The sequence below is a fragment of the Carettochelys insculpta genome, chromosome 18 (assembly GCF_033958435.1).
Source record: "Carettochelys insculpta isolate YL-2023 chromosome 18, ASM3395843v1, whole genome shotgun sequence".
NCBI lineage: Eukaryota > Metazoa > Chordata > Testudines > Carettochelyidae > Carettochelys > Carettochelys insculpta.
Window position 1 is genome coordinate 11,808,469 of NC_134154.1, and position 20,183 is coordinate 11,828,651.

The following is a 20,183-nucleotide window of genomic DNA, read 5'->3' on the forward strand; positions in this document are numbered from 1 at the left end:
TCCCATCTACGCTTAAGAACCATTTAGTCAGTGTCCAAGTGTGGTGCTCAGAGACGTTGCATTGCTGGACGTGTGCTGTTTTTCAGGTCAGACTTAAAACATGAATTACAAAACAAATGGAACTTTTATAAAAAGTTGAGGGAGTGTTGACTGGTGTATGGTGGCTAAATTTTAGTCAAGGAATGGTAAGGGAATGAGGACGTAAGGCATGCACTAGAGGTTACCAAGCAATCTGCTAGTTAAAATTCTCTGGAAAGCAGGGAGTTTTTGTTTTGATAGTGTAACGCTGGAAAAAAAATAGAACGATATTTAAATGACATGATTTTGTGTCGCATATAGGCTACATCTACACGTGAAGCCTACATCGAAATAGCTTATTTCGATGTAGCAACATCGAAATAGGCTATTTTGATGAGTAACGTCTACACGTCCTCCAGGGCTGGCAATGTCGATGTTCAGCTTCGACGTTGCGCAGCACCACATCGAAATAGGCGCTGCGAGGGAACGTTTACACGCCAAAGTAGCACACATCGAAATAAGGGTGCCAGGCACAGCTGCAGACAGGATCACAGGGCGGACTCAACAGCAAGCCGCTCCCTTAAAGGGCCCCTCCCAGACACAGTTGCACTAAACAGCACAAGATCCACAGAGCCGACAACTGGTTGCAGACCCTGTGCCTGCAGCATGGATCCCCAGCTGCTGCAGCAGCAGCCAGAAGCCCTGGGCTAAGGGCTGCTGCCCACGGTGACCATAGAGCCCCGCAGGGGCTGGAGAGAGAGCGTCTCTCAACCCCTCAGCTGATGGCCGCCATGGCGGACCCTGCTATTTCGAAGTTGCGGGACGCGCAATGACTACACGCGCAGTGACTACACGTTGAACGTCGAAGTAGGGCGCTATCCCCATCTCCTGATGAGGATAGCGACTTCGACGTCTTGCCGCCTAACATCGAAGTTAACTTCGAAATAGCGCCCGACGCGTGTAGCCGTGACGGGCGCTATTTCGAAGTTAGTGCCGCTACTTCGAAGTAGCATGCACGTGTAGACACAGCTATACAGATATGAAAGTTATCTCTTGCCAATAGGCTCAAATTCAGGGAAGTATTTTTATTGGTATTACTTTTAATGGTAAAGTATAGCAAAAGTAGGGCTATAGATTTATAAAAGGAACAGTGAGGATATAATGGATCCCAAGAATTAAATGTAGTTTTTCCATGGGAGAAAGAAGGAAATGCTGGTGAAGTGAATCCATTTAGAGAGAGCATGGAGAATTCTGACTCTCGAAATAAAAGCCTCGAAGTGAACAATGAAAGTCAGGTTGTTATAAATATTAGCAATTTCAATGCAAAAGATTGTTCAAAATAAACTGATCTTCTACTTTGTTTTTATTGGAAACTCCAGTTATTTTCCTCAGTCTGTAGTCCCAAATGCTGTTGAATTATGGGATTGTTGATGGACACATTTCTCTTTATACCATGCAACTGCAGAAGTTTACTCTTCCAATTAGGAAATAAATTGTAATTTAGCATAATGGACTGCATTTACTGTCAGCTGCCCATGGACTCAGACTTATTTGGAGCTGCAGTGACGGCTTGCTTATTTTGTTTGTTTTTTTATTATGTGAAATGAGTTTAGTATATTGGATGATTGGAATGCTGCACAAAATCTGCATTGTGAGACACACAAAGAGCCTAGGAGTTGGCTGCCTTCTAGTTTTTTAAAACTTCCCCTGCCGTCATCCCCCACAATTCCCTATGTAATTGTAACTGGGAACTCTAATCTGGATAACTGAATTTAACCATACTCTGTGTGGTATTTTTTGTTTGTTTTTTTCTTAAGATGGTAACGTCAGTCTTTCCCTGAATATTCTTTCCTGTATTTTCAGATAAGTGATCAGATAAAACAAGCATATCTTGCTGGGTGCCAGTGGCCTACTGAATTGAGTGCTTCAGTTTTTGAGTATTCTTGAAATATCTTTTAAAGGACACTGATTTTCAGAAAGTGCTGAGCATCCATGGTCAGAAAGTCAGACCCTTTCAATGTTTTACAAGTTGGGTCATCCAGAATTGGATGCACTCCAAATCACTTGTTTCTTTGAAATTGTAGGCCAGTATCTCTCAATTTAACTGAAAGTGCCTTTGGGTGAATTCTCAGAACAATCTAGCCATTTTCGTGCTAAGCTGAGGCAGTATTTTAAGAAACAGCTTTGATATCACACAGCTCTTTTCCATTCAGCCTGAATTAGATAGAGCATTTACAGATATTTTCCTTGATAGTAATAAAATACAGTTGTACACTGCTGCTTACCAGACTGATTACTCTTCAGGATGACACAAGTTTCTTACTTTCAGCACTGATCAGCTTAGCCAGGCTTGGTCCTTGCTTTCCCAGACTGAAGGGAATGTGGGCATGTGAAAAAATACACAACTTCTAAAAATAGTCTCCTTCCTCTGCTCTCATTAGAGATTTGAATCCATTAGACATTTGGAGCCAAATTCATCCCAGCAGTAAGTGGACATGCCAGCTACCGACTGCAGTTAGTTATTTTAGTTCACACCAGTGCTGACTTTGGTCCATGCTGTTTTGGTCCCTGGCCCTCTTTACTGTGATGAGTGGTTTTAAATAGCAAAACAGTAGAATCACAGATGAGTTGTTAACTGACTGTTTTCTATAATAAACTGCTTTCTTTTTCATCCCTAGAGATACACGGTTCTCTTACAAATGGATCAGTGCTTTATTTGGTGTGAGGACTCTACTGAACTCCAGTAACAGCACTCAGATATGATGCTGGATGCAGCAAATCAAGCAAGACGTAGGAGATGAAAGTCTTGAAGACCGTGTTGTGGAACAACTTTTTCTATACATTCAACTTTGATCATGCTATATGTATCTTCTTCTTGGTAATTATGTCCTTATACTTATAATGTGGGTTTAGTATCCTTCCTATATCTCTTTTATACAAAAACTAGTGTACCACACTGTTTGTTCTAGTCATTGTGAGTGGGTTGAACATGATGGATCACATTGCAACTAGATTATTCTTGACAGTTTTGTGATAAATACTAAAAAAAAACTTGTGAACAGTTTACAGTAAATGTGTGTGTTTGCACAGCAACATAGCTTTCATTTGCTTTGTCTGGTGGAACCATTATATAATGTCACTAGTTTATTTGTAACTTTCTTCATATATATATAGAAAAGACTCTCTTTAGTCTGTGCTTTTGTTTATTCTGATAGCATCATTGCTGGTGGTTTGTATTTGCATAATGAAAAACAAAGGTACAAAATGCTAATGCTACAACAGAGGTGATAGAGAAGCTGACTTTCCTAAACCATTGTGCCTTAAACATGTATCCACCCTGCATGCCAAATATGTTTCATGGATGCTATGAAGGCTTGTCTTCAGTTCTCCAATATTGCTTGCGAGAATTTCTGTCAAAGGCATTTTTATCTTTCAGCCAACTGAATGATGGCATGTACTGAACATTTTATATATCATGACACTAACTTCCCTTGGAGTTTTGTAATAAATTAAATGAACATGGAAAAAAAGTTGCATGTGCTATCCTTTAATTTTAAATCACCTGTGCGGTCTATTAACCAAAGGCAGGTACAGTACTCTTTATTTTTTTTAAGGATGCAAGTGATTATCATGGAGATGGATCTTTTTTAGCGCTTGTGTAAACACAAAAGTTACAGTAATTTAGCTGAAATTAGTTTTAGACCCTGATTTCCAGAGGAGTTCAGTGTCCAACCTGCTGAAGTGCTTTTGAAAATCCCACTAGGTGCTTATCTGCTTCTTTGTGGGCCTAACTACCTTTGAAAATCTATCCCAGAGCTTGTTATGAACAAGTGTGTTGTGATTTCATTTATCAAATGTATGGCCTTTTTTTGCACTTCTCGATATCCCATGTGCGTACAAAGGAGTATGTTTAGTAAATGAGGTATGTAGACCATTTAATACAGTTAAAGTAGTCTGTGTTTAACTGGGACATCTCTCTGGAAATTGATTTACCCCTACTGCTTGTGAATGGTAGTGGAAGCTGATTTTATCAGGACAGCATTAGCACAGAATTTGCTTCATGGGGGTGTATGTTTTGTTAAGCTTGGTGTTATCCGGCATTGTAAATTGTAAACTCCAGAGTTAACTCCAAAAGCTGTCAAAGTGAAGTTAAAAGGAGAAATGCTACGAATTACTTTTGTTCCTGTATTTATTCATAATTCTGTTTTTTTTATCAAATCTCTTCAGAGGTGTTAGAAAACCCTCTCTTATTGGAATTCTGGACTGGGGTGACCAACCTCTTTTCATCAGGGGGTCACATGGCAAACTTTTTACACATTCCAGGGGGGCTGAATGAAGAATAGACTCCTGGATCTAAAGCCCTCAGGGCACCAAACTGCGCCCTCCCCGCCCCCAGGCTTAGACCCCCCACAACCCCAAACTATTCCCAGCCTTCAACCTCCCACCCCAAACTGTCCCCTCCCCACCTCCAGGTCTAACACCCCTCACAGCCCCAAACCACTCTGCTGCCAGCCCTGCAGCCCAGCCAGGCTCTGCCCCTGGAATGAACAGCAGCTCAGCACTCCAGCCACCAGGGCTTTGCTGCTGGCCTCACCGTGGCAGCCACCCTGTGGGCCAGATAAAAAGGCTCCACGAGCCAGATTCTGACCCACAGATCACCTGTTGGACACTCCTGTTCTAGACCAATCTACTGAGATCCCAAGTGAGAGACAAGTAACGAATTGAGGAGAGGACCATTCAGCTAGACGATCCTGTGGATTCTTCATATTAGTGGTGTTTTTAAAGTGCTATTGCAATACTGTAGGTTGTACAGCTATCCCAAATTTCTACATCATCTGTTTGTGCTCAGGAAAATCAAGAGACTGCTATGGCTTTCACTTCTCACTGCATGCCATGGAGGTAAGACAAAAGGCCTCTGTCAGAGCAACTGGAGGCCAAACTTCTAAAAGCATCTCGTGATTTTTTGGCACCCGCTCCCTTCAACCCCCCACAAAAAATCAGACCTCTTTTGTGTTTTTGTTTGGAGCAACCGAAAATGGAGACATCCAAAATAATCCAGTCACAACTGTGCTGCTTGTGTGGGAACTGTAGTTGAACTGACAGGGCAGTGTTCATGTCAAGCACCAAATGACAGGCTCATTTTCTTTTGTGCACTCAATGCAGGTGTTGTCAGAGGAGCTGTGAAGCTTTCTGGTATGGTGGGCTAAAAACCCTAACCGTGATTGCTGGAGTAGCTATCTTTAGCAGGAGATCATGGTTACAATCTGCTCAGTCTGCAGTGCATTGAAAATTCTATGGCCGATTGTAGCACAATTCATGAAGCTGATGATTGGATGGTTGGTGCCTTTTGTTGTGTGGTCACGACTAATGGCTTGGATTTGTCTAGCCTCCCTGAAAGAGCAAATAAGGAAGTAGTTACTGCACTTTGAAAGATGGCTGAATCAATGAGTGAAAATGAATTTTGGATGATTTCATTGGATTTTTGAAAACACAGTGCTTGAGATGGCCTCCCTCCAACTTTACAAGTCTTGCTGTGTTTTGATTTGGGTTGGGGAAGAGATGACATCATAGCTGAAGTATTGGCTACAACAAGACCTGAAAAACAACAAGACCAGTGCTATAGTAGGTATGCTAGTGTTGGTCCAAAACATGGAATAGTTATGTAATTCTGATAAGCACACCTATCGCTGTGCAAATTCTTGTGTATGGTGCCTCAAAAGCATGTAGTACAGTACACAGAGGGCCACCACATACCTAAAATTCAGCTTGAATAATGGAAAAACTACTTGAGTGGTATTTAAACTTAGCCTGTTTCTATACACAACCTGTGTATCAACAGCTGGTGTGAACTCACTGTGTTGTATCTTAAATTACCCCATCATTAACAGCCCTTGCTGTTAAATATTTAGGTAACTGGGTTTTTTTCTTCATGGGTACCTTGGCCTGGAAATTGATGAGAACTGTTTCCTGGGAAGTCAGGTCTCTGAAGACTCCAGTGTGTGTCCTTTACCAGTAATATGCTGGATATTTACTCTCAGTATAGTTCCTAAATTACAGTCTAGTTCCGCTTGCCTGTAGAGGGTTTTGAATTGGCTTCATAATATGACAATTCCATCTCTCTTTAAACAGCATTTCGGTTGGCAGAGCTTTTCAGTCACAATACCACCTCTTAAAGTGGATTAATGGAAGCTTGGCAAATTGCTACTCCACATAGTGTGTTTGTAGGGGGAAACCTTGACTTGTGTCTTGAGGTAATCCATTGAATCCAAGAGCATGTGTTTTCTAGCTGATCCCATTAAAGACAGTCATCTCAGCGGGGCTTTCTCTCTCTAACTTCTGTGGTTCTGCTCCTTATACTGTTTTTCCTGCAATAGGTTGTTGATGAGCTGACTGCATGTCACAGGCTCTGGTCCTGCAAATACTGTTCATAACTTTATGCACATGTCCCAGTGACTTCAGTGGGACTTGTCAGGTCCTAAAGTTAAGCATGAGTATAGGACCAATTATAGTGAACAAGGTTTTCCACATTGGTGCTAACACTTCCTTTACCAGTCATTAATACTATACTTAAAAGGCTGCCTTAACACAATGGTCAGGTAGCACAGTTAAAATCTGTCAGAAAATGCAAAAGTCAGGGTTTCAGCAACAAGATAAGTTATCTGTGTCTATATATGTGCTTTCTAAGTCTCCCCTTGCTAAATGAATGAATTTACAATACTACAGGTTCCTTGGAGTGGAAGCTGTCTTTATACAGAAGTGGTTTTCAACTGGGGTGCCATGGCACACAAGAACTGTCCAAGCATGCCATGAAATTGTCAGTTTCTCCTCACTGTGGCTCTTTGCAGGGCCACCATGGGGAATACTGACAACCCTGCACCAGCTGGGGCTCAGGCAGCAAGGTTGCCTGAGTTCCAGCTGGTGTGGAGTTTGTTCGTTTCAAATGCTCACCCTTGTGTTTGTGCTGGGAGGCAGCTGAAATGCTGCTTCCTGACCTGAATGAGCTGGCAATGAGCCCGCCCCCACCCTCCTGTGACAAGGGGGAGGGAGAAGGGTCAGGAGGTTGGAGCTGGGATGCAGTTTAAATGCTGCATCTTGGCTCCAACAGTCTGGTGGGCAGGGGAGCCTGCTTTCCGTGGTTACTCCTTTACTCAACGTTCCTAGCGTGTGTTGAGCAGATTTTGAAAATGTGCCTGTGCTCGCTGTCTAAGATGATGTATTCTGTGCTGGATTTGGAACATTAATGCATTTGATCCTTGTTTAGCTTATTGTATGCACTGTTGCAAACCTCTCCGGTAAGACCGTAACCATAGAAAATGTGATGTTTATGAACAATTAATTCAGCTGAAAAAAGTGAGTGTGCTGTGGAATTGTCGCCTTGAAGTGTGCTGTTTACTGAACAGGTTGGGAACCACTACTGTACATTGTGTAGCACAACAGGGCTTGAGCTGACTGGGGTCTCTTGTAGAAAAGAAAAGATTCACGACATGAATGGGTAAATGTCAAAAAATGCTCATGAAGTCAAGGTTTTCATAGGTTCCAAGCCAGACACACCCATTGTGATCCATCTAGTCTAAAAGTCAACATCTGGTTAATACAAGCCATAGAATTTACCCAGAATGATTCTTAGAGCACGCCTTTCAGAAAAATATCCATGCTGGATTTAAAAATTGACAGTGATGGAGAAACTATTTTGATTTTTGGTATGCTGTTTCAACAGTTAATTACTCTGTGTTAAAAATATATGCTTTATTTCCAGTCTGAATTTATCTCTCTTCTGCTTCCAGCCATTGGATCAGTAAGATCTTTCTCTAAAGTTGCACAGCTGTAGAATCTGTGGGAAAAGAAACTTTGTTCACGGTCATAGATTGATTAATCCTTGGGCTGCAAGGGACCTCAGGAGGTCATTGAGTCCAGCCCCCTGCCTAAAGCAGGATCAACCCCAACTAAATCATCTCAGTCAGCATTTTGTGAAACCAGGACTTAAAAACCACTAGGGATGGTGATTTCACCAGCTCTCTAGGTAAAGCATTCCAGTGCTTCACCACTCTCCTGGTGAAATAGTTCTTCCTAATATCCAACTTCCACCTCTGTAACTTCAGACCATTGCTTCTTCTGCCATCCATCACTACTGAGAACAGCCTATCTCATATCAGGAGAGGTATATCATAAACTTGTGTGTGGTAAAAATAATCTTTTATTCTAAATTGGTTCTTATATGGTGATCATCAGTATAGTTTACCTCAAAGAGGTTACTGTGTTGTAATTTAATGAGTCCGCTTTCTTCCTTACCCAAGGTGTTTTCCATGTGCATCCCTTGCACAGTAAAACACTGTTAAATTATAACATCTGCAAGGGCAGTAGAATTCTCAAATGACCTAACTGTATTAAATGCTGGCATTCTGAAGAAACCTAGCCAAAGTCTTTCAGGAGGATGACTTACCATGGAGACTTGAATGTTTCAAGCACGGTCTTTTTGGTTGCGTTTTAAATCAGCTTGGGAAAACTCCCAAAAGCTGGAAATAGTGGGCTCCCTGGTATGTTAACATACCAATGAGTCAAATGCCCCTTAAATTTTAACAATTTCCCTGGAGGGATTGGTCAAGCATCAATTTCAATTAACAATATTTTTATTGTAAAGTAATGAGTAACTCCTGCAATGCACTCAACTAGAATGAACCTCCCTCTGCCAAGAAGCAAATATAGGTCCAGGAAAGTGGATGGGGGCCTGGTTGTGTGAAAGTGGGAGGTAACTAATCTGACTGTGCAGTGTGCCAGTTAACAGGACTAGCAGAAGTAGGGTGACTAAATAGGAAGTGTGAGAAACCAGGGTGTGTTGCGGGGGGGTAGGAGAGGGTGCAACTGCATGTATAACGAGCTCCTAGCTGTGGTATACACCCACCAGCTAAAGTCTTACAGGGCTATAAAATTTCTCTCTCTAGCCCTATCTGTGTCTGCAAAAATGAGTAGCGGGTAGCTGCACTGACATATGTGGCTAGGAAGAGGATCCCTATAAAACTGGTGTCCCTCTCTGCACCAATGAGCTGCAGCTATCTGCTGCCCCAGCCGCAGAGGCGGATCCGCAGCGGCAAAGCGGAGATCGGTGGATTTGCAGGGCTCTACCACTCACGTTGGCTGCTTGATCCGAGTGAAAGAAGATTCCCTTTACGTCTCCCTCGTACTCGGGGGGGGGGGGGATTTCCATCTCATTTGCAAGGCGCACCCCTGCGCTGCAGCCTGGAGCATCCCACCCCGGGAGCTGCCGCTGCCTGGGAAGGGGCATGCGTAGGTGGTTGGTTCTCCTGCGGAAGGGGAGGGGGGAGAGAACCGCTCCGCCCTTGCTGGTTGGACTCGGGTGGGGGCAGCAGCAGCAGGCCGGGCCCCGCAGGCTGGCGGTGGAAGGGCCGAGCGGGGGCGCTGATTGGCTGAGCGCGGGTGGGCAGGGCTGGGCCGCACGAGCGCTCCCCGGGGCCGGCCCAGCTCAGTAATGCAGCAGCGGGAGCAGCCCGGGCTGACACGCGCACGCGGAGAGCGCTGCTGGCAGCCGGGCGCCCGGCGAGCGTCTGTCTCTGTGCGGCCGGCGCAGGCAGCAACCCCGCGGCGCGCAGGATGAGCACCGGCCTGCGCTACAAGAGTAAGCTGGTCAACCCAGGTGAGCGGGGCTGGGGCTGGGGCTGCAGCGGGGCCGGGCCGGGCTCAGCTAAGCCTCCCTTGCTCACCTTGTTTCTTCTCTTCTTCCCTCCTGCCGCCGCTTCCCCGCTGGGCGCCGCCTCCTCCTCCTCCCGCGCGGGGCCGCCACGCATCGCTCTGCAGAAGAAAAACAGGTAGGAGCAGGGGACTGGGTCCTTCTCTGCCCCGACCCGGCTGGGGGGCGGATCTGCTGAACCCCCACCCCCCCAGCCCTGGCTGCTCATGCGTGGCGGGGGGCTCGCTCGGTTGGTTTCTCCTGTGGATGCTCCCCCCTCCCCCGGGCGTGCGCGGCCGGCGCTGCGGTGCTCGGAGCCCAGCAGCCCGGGGACCGCTGCCTGGCTGTGCGGAGGGGCCCAGAGGTGATGTAATCTCGTGACATTAGCCGGTTTTGGGTCCCCCCTCGGGGCTGCGGTCGGATCCGGGCGGTTGCACCGGAAGAGGCATTTCCTCTCTCTCCAGCTTGAGTTGCTGGGGGGAGCGAAGGGGCAGGGCCCTGCCCCCAGCCCCCGCCCTGGGCACCCCGTGCTGGGAGGGCTGGGCAGGTCCACCTCCCTGCAGCTGGGCTCAGTGGCTGGAGCTACTCGGTATTCCCTGAGGACAGGGCAGGTAGGAGGAGGAGACAGCGAACACCCAGGGATGCTAGGACCCAAGCTGTCAGATGTGCTGGCCCCTTCCCGCCTTTCATCTTCCTGCCAGTTCCCTCTTGATCGGTCCCCCCTGTCCCACCAGGAGTCTAATCACTGGTCAGCCCCCTACACACTGCAGCTTCCTGTCTAGTGAGGGAGGATGAGTGGGGCACTGCTTTGGGCCCCATAGTAGTGTAGCTTGTTTCCTGGACACCCAGGGGTTACCTAATCGTTGCAATAAATAGTCTTTATGCAGCACAGTCAAGCACTGTTAAAGCTCTTATGTGTTTCTTTTAGCTCAGGGGTGAGCAAATGTCTTACATCGAGTCCCCCTTTTTGTCCCAGCAATTTTTGTCCCCCCAACCTGTCTAATGTACCCCAAACTGAGGGAAATTTCAGTTATATTCATATAACCCCCCCCCCCTTTTGGCACGTGTAAGAAAATAAGTATGTGGAATGTAAAAACGTTATTAGTTGGTGTATAAATACGAATACGCAGACGTAAAAACAGGAGCATGTTTCAACGTTTTTAATGAGATGGATGAGCCTGAGACCCAGCAGCTGATCATGAAATTTTGCCCGTATGGAATTTCACACACCCCCAAGAGTCCTACTGCTTTGTGTATCCCTGTTTTAGCAGGTCGTAGTTTGAATGGGGGGGAGGGCAATAAAAGAAATCTAGTGATAAGTGCAGTGATGGAAGCTGGTGAGGTTTTTCCAAACCTGAAGTCAATCACTAATATTTTCCCCTTCAGTTCTATTTTGAGGCTTGTTCTTTTCCCCCTGTTGTATGTACAACTTCTGCAATTGTAGTAAAGCTGGATTATGCTGCAAATCAGAAAGAGAATTGTAACTCTTTGCTTGGAGAAATCAACTACAAAGATGTGTGTGTGAGATTCTTTTAAAGGGGAACATTCCTGTGTAAGCCTGTCTGTCCACTCCCTGTGAAAGAAGGAAGGCAGGAATGATTTAGTTCGTCTGAGTGTAGTGAGTAGAAGCTCCTGTCATGCTGCATAAAAATAGGGAGGTACAGTCCATTTTCCAGAGACCCTATAGTCTAAATAGATAAGATAGACAAAGGGTGGGAAGGTGAAGTGACTCACCCAGCGCTACACAGCAGGTGAGAGCAGAGCGAATAATAGGACATAGGTTTCCTGCCTCCAAGGCTAGTGCCCTATCTATTAGACCATGTCCCTCTGCAGCAGGGAGTGGTTTGCCCCTGGAGAAAAGCTGGCCTTGCCTCCTGTATGCAGGTATCTGTGTGTTTACGTCCCTGTGTTTATACGGAGAATAGAGCACGGGGCTTGCGTGGAAGAGCACACTTAATTATGGGTTTGTGCCAGCCGCATTACTCATGAGTGATGGAGTGAAACCAAAGCATGAAAACAAAGCAATCTGCTGAAATGAGGGTAAACACCTAAATATGTATCAGTCAGTTAATATCCTTATTTAATCAGGTTACATCCTTCCAGAGCAGGTTTTCATTTATGGTGCTGACCCATTTCAGACAGAATCACAAATGCCAGCAGATAACAAAAACATGTACCCAGGCAGTTGTTTTATGCCACCTTACCAGCTCCTTGCATTTAATACAAAGCCAATTATACAAATAGATTTGCAGAAAAAGTCTTCGGAGGATGCCATAAAACATCACATTACAAATGCGGTATCATTCAATACAAAGCCTACACAAAATGTTATCTTAAGCCAATGTCAGGAGCATCCTACAACTAATTTAATCTAAGTCTGAGAAATCAATCGCTGAGTTCAGACAACATTATGCTATATTTGGTTTAGACCCATGCTACCTTAGGGCAGGAGTCCTGTGCTAGGTGCTGTATAAACATAATAGTGTCTGGACCTATGATCGGAGTCCCTAGGTGCTACTGTAATATACTAATAAATCACAGTAGACTCTTTTTCTTGGAAAGGGTATGAGTGCTATCCAAGGAACCACCTGTTAATTGCAAACTGTGGGCCTGCCACTGCAGTCAGGGAGCTTGGTCATTAGCTTCAGTGGGCATGGGATCAAATCCTTTGTGGGTTAAGGCAATGGACTGGGATGCAGGAGATCAAAGTTCAGTTTCCAGCCCTGTTGTACTTTCCTGCATTACCTTGATCAAGTCACTCAGTCTCCCTGGGCCTTATTTTGCCAGCTATGAAATGGAAACCCCATACAGGTTGAACCTCTCTAATCTGGAACTCTCTCCTTTGGCGACATCAGGGCGGTCAAACAGTGGAATAAATTGCCACGGGAGGTTGCGGAATCTCCATCGCTGGAGATATTTAAGAACAGGTTAGATAGATGTCTATCAGGGATGGTGTAGATAGTGCTTGGACCTGCCATTGGGGCGGAGGGCTGGACTTGATGGCCTCTCAGGGTCCCTTCCAGTCCTAGTGCTCTATGATTCTATGATCTGTAATCCGGCCTGGTTTTAGTTAGCTGGACGACCACTTAATATGGGCGTGGCCAGGTTTCCCGTGGTCCCATATAGTTTATTTACAGCCACCAGTCCCGGCTCTCGATGTTCTGTACCATTGTTTAGCTGTAACTTACCCCTAAAAGTTTTCTAAGAGCCCCATAAGCAGTGGAAGTGTTGATAATATCTTAGATATTGACCTCTCATGGTCTGGCAAATTCTCTCGTTCAGCACCAGTCAGGTCCTGAGGGTGCCAGTCGAGAGAGGTTCAAGCAGTACTTTCCTACGGGGAGGGGAGGCTCGTAAAGGTAAATCCATAAATGCTGGGGTGGGGGAGAGGCCATCATGGATAAGGAATTGTCGTGTGCGTAGCTAGATAGAAGGTATTGCCTTCTGACTGTGAAGAAGATCAGCTGGAGGCAGTGACATGGCTAATGCGAAGGCCAGGGCTCCAGTGTAAACATTCCACAAGAGGAATGGAGCAATTTGTATAAAGAATGTGTTGCTCAGTGAGCCAAGAAAGCAACTGCAGCTGACGAAGCCTCTGTCAAAGCCTGAGGCCTCCCTGTGGGTGGAGTGCAGGTGAAACTCACAGTACACCGGCCTGACTGGCGGCCTGACTTTGTTTGGGGCGGTTCTCGCTGTGTCCCTGGAGGATGGCTCCTGATGACTCAAGGCTGTTGTGTAGCTAATGCTCTTTGAAGCAGTGGGGCTGCATTTAATGGTGGATTAATGTGGGCAATGTGCTTTTTAAACCAGGAGGGTGAGAACTGCTTTCACAGTTGCTCTCTCGCCCACATGAACTCGCTGAGTTGTTTGGGAGTGGAAAGATGAATTAGCTGGCAGAGCCAGGTCTCACAGTGCGTTCGAAAGTACGGTCTGCGCCTGTGCTTCCAGCTCTCTCCCTGTCCTTCCACTGCCACAGTCAAAGTGACTCCTGGAAATGGGTCAGTACCAGTGTTCCCTGTATGCTGAGCACTTGGGTGGTCACCGAGGAGCGATTCAAATGCCGCCGAGCTGATTAGCAGAGCTGGCAGCATGTCTGTCTTCTGGTGGTGCACGTTGGCACATGCTTTGGTGTACGTAACAAAATTTAATCCATGCTAGGGATGTTAACGGTTAACCAGTAGGGGCTGGAGCAGCCCCCTGCCCTCCATGGATAGAAGGTTGCTGTAGCCCAGCAGATTGCTGTTGGCAGGGGCACGCCCACCAAGCCAGAGCAGTGTCCGTCCACAGTATGCTGGGGACGGGGTCTACTCTGGCCAGGCTGGAGCGCTCCCAGCTGCAGCTCACTGTGGACCTGAGCTGCCCTAGCCTGGTCAGAGCAACCCCAGTCCCTGAAGTGCAGTTGGGATCAGGCACCCTCCTTCTCCCCCACTTAATTGGTTAACTGGTTAAACCTACCATTTAACCAGTTAACCAATTAAACAGGATTTTGCATCACTGTTCTATGCATGGATGGAAAGAATTAAGGAGGAGTACTGGGCTGCACTGATCATTAAAAGTATGAATTTGGAGTAAGGTGTGTGTGGAGGATGCTGTAGAAAAGAGAGAGAGAGCGAGAGAGAGAAAGATGTGGTTTAAACCCAAGGCTGGGCATTGACAATTATTGACTCCAGTGCAGACCCCCGCCCCTCCCCCACAAGCATTCAAGAATCAATCACATCTCCCCAAAACAGAGAGGGGTTTGGAAATCTCTAGATGGAAATATACGGCTTTAGTGGGTTGGGTTTTCATATGCTTCCCAGTGTTCCAAACGTTCGGTTTCTCATTTTCAATCTGTTATCTGCAATCAAGAGGACTGGAAACTTACTTTTTTTAATGGACCTGAGGTATAAAGAGAATCCTCAGATATGAGGAAAGTAGGTGGCATTGTCAATGATGTCCTCACTATCTAGGGCAAATCAGTGGCTCTGTCTGTAAAATGGGGATAAAACTATTCATTCCCCAGGGTGTTGTGAAGATGGATTAGTTGCTGTTGTGAAAAGTGCAGTATAAATGCCAAAGCCCCCAGTTTTCGGAGCAGCTTCTCCTGGGCAGATCCTTGTGACTGTGCAGAGTCCTGATGAAACCCCAAGTCCAAACAACCTGCAGGACTGCAACCTGTCCGTGTTCATCTTTATTAGCATGGCCAACCCTAACAATAATCTGGTGGTTTTCAGAGAGCCCTGTGTCTTGGGGTGCTGTGACTTTGAGAGACTCTGAGCTTTCATTAACTAAAAAGGAGCTCATAGCCTAATGTTAGTAGAGGAAAACTTCAAAATGCAGCCCAAGTCCAGGTGCAGAAACTGCAAGGGAGGTCAACAGAACCCCGTCCACATCTCTTTGTTTCCAAACCTCTCCTGATTTTTTTAAGCCAGCTTCATGATGGTGTGGGGCCTTGCTCATAATTCCTTGAACACTTGGAGTTGACAGTACTAGATTGCGTTCGGACACGGTGTATTACAGTCTCAGAGGGGTAACCATGTTAGCCTGTAGCTTCACCAAAAACGAGCAGCCCTGTAGCACCTTAGGGACTAACAACTATATTTGTTAGGTAAAGAGCTTTTGTGGGTAAGACCCACTTCATCAGGGTCTTACAAAAATCTCCTTGCCTGACAGATAAATAAAATTGTTAGTCTTTAAGGTGCTAGAGGACTGCTTGGTTTTTTACAGCTTGTCATTGCAGATATGTTCTCTTTTTCGCTGGAGGTGGAGTTTTATTAGTAGTTTGGTAAACGTTTTTTTTTTTTTTTTTAAATTTTTTTTTAAGCCAGAGTCGTACAGTTTTTCATCAGCATGTGGGTTAGACTATCCCTGCTACACGGTTGCTTAACTTAGATTCTGAATCCACTGACATTTATTCCAACCTATTAATTCTAACGCTTAGCTCCACATCCTTGGCTTTCTGGGACAAACTGCTGGCCTGGGAGGTAAACCCTGGAAATGCCTGAAAGCAGCATCTCTTTGCTTAGTGGGCTTGCATTGCCTGTGTAGCACAGGGGTGGGAGATTAGCACCTCCCATATCCATCAGCTGTGGTTTGTACATAGTTGGTTATCTTTGGTCCAGCAAAAAGGCAACATGCCGGGTGGCCTCCCAGAACAGGCAACAGTTCAGAGCTAAGCATGGCTGTGTCAGGAGCTGGGGCAGGGGTAACGGTGTGTCAGGAGGTTCATCCCTTGGCTGGTCACCTTCTGTCATGCAGCTGTCCATACAGTTTTGTTGTCTGGGGGCCCCTGCCAGGCACAGCTGGTCTGTTCCAGGCAGGGAAAACCCAGTCTGGACCAGACTGACATTAGTGGTATCTGACATCTCCTGGTCTGACTTCTTACTGCTTTGCCCAGTTTAATTTTAAATATCCCAAGCAGTGGGGCTTCCACTGCTCATGATTTTCATGAGACTAAATTCTCCTTTAGTTACTTTCATTCTGTTGCATCTAGTGTCTCCGGTAGCACCATGCTCGTTCAGCTAAGCATTTAAGTGTGTGCTTAGTGCTTTGCTGAGTTGAAGCCTAGATAATTCCTCTCTGTCTTTAGTGTTTCCCACGTTCTGTGTGCAGTTTTCATGGCTCCTAATGTAGATCCCTCTTAGCCAAGCCAAGCTGATGCCCTGGCGTGGTCCCATGAGAATCTTACTTGTCTTCATATGTCAGTCCCGCCAGTTAATTCATTTGTGTTCTCATCTGAACTGCAGTATGCAAGTAGGGGAACCTGGTTCTAGTGGCTTTCTCATGTGGTCAGGAGCTGTAGTTTGCATAGCAATAGAGCAGTGTTCTAACCTTTTCCATCCACGTGAGGAATAAATTTGCAAGTGCGGAGTGTTGCACAAGTATACACCACCCATAGAAACAAAACCTAGCTGTGGGCACTCTAACCAGGTGTGCAGCCTGTGGCTCTCTCCTGAGCGGCTACACAACCACACAGGTTGCAAGAAACACTGCGTCCGAGATTTCTGTGGCATCATGTTATTGCACAGTCCTTTGAGAAACCTTAAATTGTCATGGGGTAAAGGTGACAGTCCTCTCGTGGACTGAAAACTGGTTACAAGACAGGAAACAAAGGACAGGAATAAATGGTCGGTTTTCAGAATGGAGAGAAGTAACTAGTGGTGTCTCTCAAGCATCTGTATTGGGACCAGTCCTGTTTAACCTGTTTATAAATGATCTGGAGAAAGGGGTAAAAACACTGAAGTGGCAAAATTTGCTGATGATTCTAAACTGCTCAAGATAGGTAAGAACAAAGTGGACTGTGAGGAGCTTCAAAAAGACCTCACAAAACCGACTGAGCAACAAAATGGCAAATGAAGCTTGTTGATAAAGGTAACACAATGCAGATTGGGGAAAAAAATAATCCCAAATATACATCCAAAATGATGGGGTGGAATTTAGCTATAACCAGTTGAGAGAGATCTTGGAGTCATTGTGGGTAGTTCTCTGAAAACATCAACTCAATGTGCAGCAGCAGTAAAAAAACTAACGGATTGCTAAGAATAATTTTAAAAAGGGGATAGAAGAAGACAGGATATCTTATTGCTTCTGTGCCAGTGTTTTTCCAATTTTATTTGGCCACAGAACCCTTTTAAACTTGAAGGAATTTTGAGGAATCCCATCCCCAGGCTTAACCCCTTTCTGCCCCAAACCCACCCACCCCATCCCCAAGATTAACCTGCTTTAGCCCCAAATCGCACCCGAGGACTACCCCATCTGTGGTGCTAGGTGGGGAGCCTATGCCAGGCAGCCACCTGTGGAAGGAAGGCTGGAGTGGAGGTGTTCCACTGGTGGGGGTGAACAGAGTCACGCCCACCGGAGGGATGTGGCCACTCGGGTAGTGGGGCAAGTGCAGGGCTCCCTGCAGCATCCTGGCCTGACGCGGTTGAAATAATGGAACTAAATTTCAGTTGGTTTAATGACTGGATCCCTCCCACTGACCTGCTGGCCATTAAACCAATTCCATTTAGTTCTGCTGTTTCAGTGGTGGCAGGGCCGAGAGCCACAGAGGAGTCAGCTATTGTAATGGAATTTTCTCATGGAACCCTTATTTTCACCTCGTGGAACCCCGGGGTTCCACAAAACACAGTTTGGGGAAAAAACTGCTCCATATAAATCCATGGTACACCTGCATCTTGAATGCTACACACAGATGTGGTTGCCTCATCTTAAAAAAAGATTCAGAAGAGGGCAACAAAAAGTATTAGATGTTTGCAGTGGTTGCCGTATGAAGAAAAGACTGGGGCTCTTCAGGGCTGTAAAATTAGGACTGGTGTGGAAAAAGTGAACAAGGAAAAGTTATTTATTTGTCCCCGTAACGTAAGAACTAGGAGTCACTAAATAAAATGAGTGGGAAGCAGGTTTAAAGCTAACAAAAGGAAGTTTTTTTCACACAGCGCAGAGTTAAACACCCTGTGGAACTCCTTGCCAGAAGATGTTGTGAAGACCAGGACTTTAACAGAGCTTAAAACAAAAAACCTAGATAAATTCAGGGAGGTTAGTTGCATCAACGGCTGTTAGTCAGGATGGGTAGGAATGGTGTCCCTAGCCTGGGTTGGTCAGAGGCTGGAAATGGGTGACGGGAGAGGGACCATTTTGATGATTACCTGTTCTGCTCGCTCCCTTTGGGGCATCTGGCATTGGCCTCTGTCAGAAGACAGGATATTGGTCTAGATGGACCTTTGGTCTTGACTCAGTGTGGCCATTCTTACGCCTTTGTGCTAAAGGGTAACAAGTAGATGCTAGCATCCTCTCAAACCGCGGTGCTTTACTTGGGCAAGTGTTTGCCTGAAAGCAGCAGCAAAAGGTGCTGTACAGAAAACCGCAAAGGTTAATTATTCAACACCTACAAACCAAATACAAGAGGTGTTTTGCATGCATACCCTGTAGAGAAATGTTGCTAAGTGTATGTGTGCATGTTGATATGACCTTTCTTAGTACATGGAATAATTCTTATGTGGCCTGGTTTTTGTGTGTGTGTGTGTGTGTGTGTGTGTGCGCGCGCCTGCTTTGTGGTTAGCCTTGAAGTGTAGGAAAAAAGATGTCTGTTTTCTGTCACACGTTCCTCTTGTATGGCGGGTTATGCAGTGTCCAGGGGCTGTAGAGCGGTTCTCACTGTTTTGTCATCATGCAAAGGGTGCTGCATATTTGTGATGGAGTGTGATATATTGCAAGGCTGCTGCAGGGAGGGGGGCCCCATGCAGAGTTAAGATGTGCATTGCTGTGGTTCCAAGGTTGCTTTATTCCCTACCTACTTACATTTAAACAAAACAAAATGGTGGACGGTATCGTATACTGACATTACATTTGTGTTGTGTCCCTCTAGTAGATGACCTGTGGACCCCAGCTGCCCCCTTCCCTCAGGTGCCTCACACACACCGGAGCCCTACACTTACCTGCTCTTCACACTCCCTCCCAGAGCTGGAAGGCCACGAACAGCTGATTTTGGCATTGGAGTGGAGGTGCGGGGAGTGGGGACAGAGCATGAATCAGGCAGTTCATGGCTCTGGAAGAGCAGGTCAGCGTGCAGCTCCAGTGCCCTGGTGTGTGAGAGGCACATGCGGGTGCACAAAGGAGCCACTGGATCACAGGTGGAACCCCAGTGCGCTGTGGGCTGCTGCGTCTCACTGAGGTGGAGTTGGTTCCTGGTTGCCCGTACACTCTTTACCTCAGCTCTACGGGCTATGCCATAGACTGAATGAAGGGAATACTGTTACCACTGCTCAAATGGGGAAGCTCTGCATTTTGGGGCAGAAAGTCCAGGTTCCTACGTTCCAGCTTCGGAGGCATGCATGGGATGGTGCTCGCAGCCTCTCCATTGTTTCTAGCTTGACCTGTCATTCAAAACTAGATCCCGTCTTGTCCTTTCTCAGAGATAATCTGAGTCCCTTTCTCCCAAAGCCAACCTGTGAGACTCTGCTAATCATTACTGGCCGCTGCAGTACCAGAATGGTGCCAACAAATTGGAGCACATGCAGAGGGGAATCACAGTGATTAAGCCACAGGAGGAGCCTTGGCCAAATGCTGGCCACGTGATGTGGAGAGGAAGTGAAACCTTGCTGTCATAACAAGGGAGTGACCCCTTCCCCAGGAGGAAGGAGATTGCTGGGGGTGTGTGGTGGTGAATGGGTTTGGAAGAACCGGCTAGGCATGAAATTAAACAGAAACTGAGGTTGAGCTATCAGATGTTTTCCAGAGGTGGACTCATAAGCCCATGGAGCAATGTCTGGGGGCAGGGGTGTTTAAAACTCAGCTGGCCTGGACTCTGTAGGGCACAATCCCACATTGGCAGAGGGAAAGACTGCGGGAACCTGCAAGATCTTTCCATCTCTAATGTCTGATTCTGTGAGATTGGAGCCTTCACTGCCCTTCTCTTTGTGATCTGCTATTTTGCCCCTATGCAGAGACCTCCTTCCACTCCCAGTGCTGCTGGTAGAGGGCATCGGTGGCCCCCTCTGATACTGTA

The 20,183-nt window shown here is 46.2% G+C and overlaps 2 protein-coding genes across 3 annotated transcripts in view; both read left to right on the forward strand.

The window, feature by feature from the left end:
- Positions 1 to 3,548, forward strand: part of LOC142022854 (septin-2) — a 64,725-nt gene extending 61,177 nt beyond the window's left edge. For both annotated transcript variants that reach the window (XM_075013109.1, XM_075013108.1), the window contains one exon: positions 2,697 to 3,548. The gene's annotated coding sequence lies outside the window, so the exon portion shown is untranslated. The remainder of the gene's footprint in view (positions 1 to 2,696) is intronic.
- Positions 3,549 to 9,721: 6,173 nt separating this feature from the next.
- The window catches only part of SEPTIN5 (septin 5), an 84,724-nt gene continuing 74,262 nt past the window's right edge, over positions 9,722 to 20,183 (forward strand). Inside the window, exon 1 of the mRNA XM_075013060.1 lies at positions 9,722 to 9,839. The gene's annotated coding sequence lies outside the window, so the exon portion shown is untranslated. The remainder of the gene's footprint in view (positions 9,840 to 20,183) is intronic.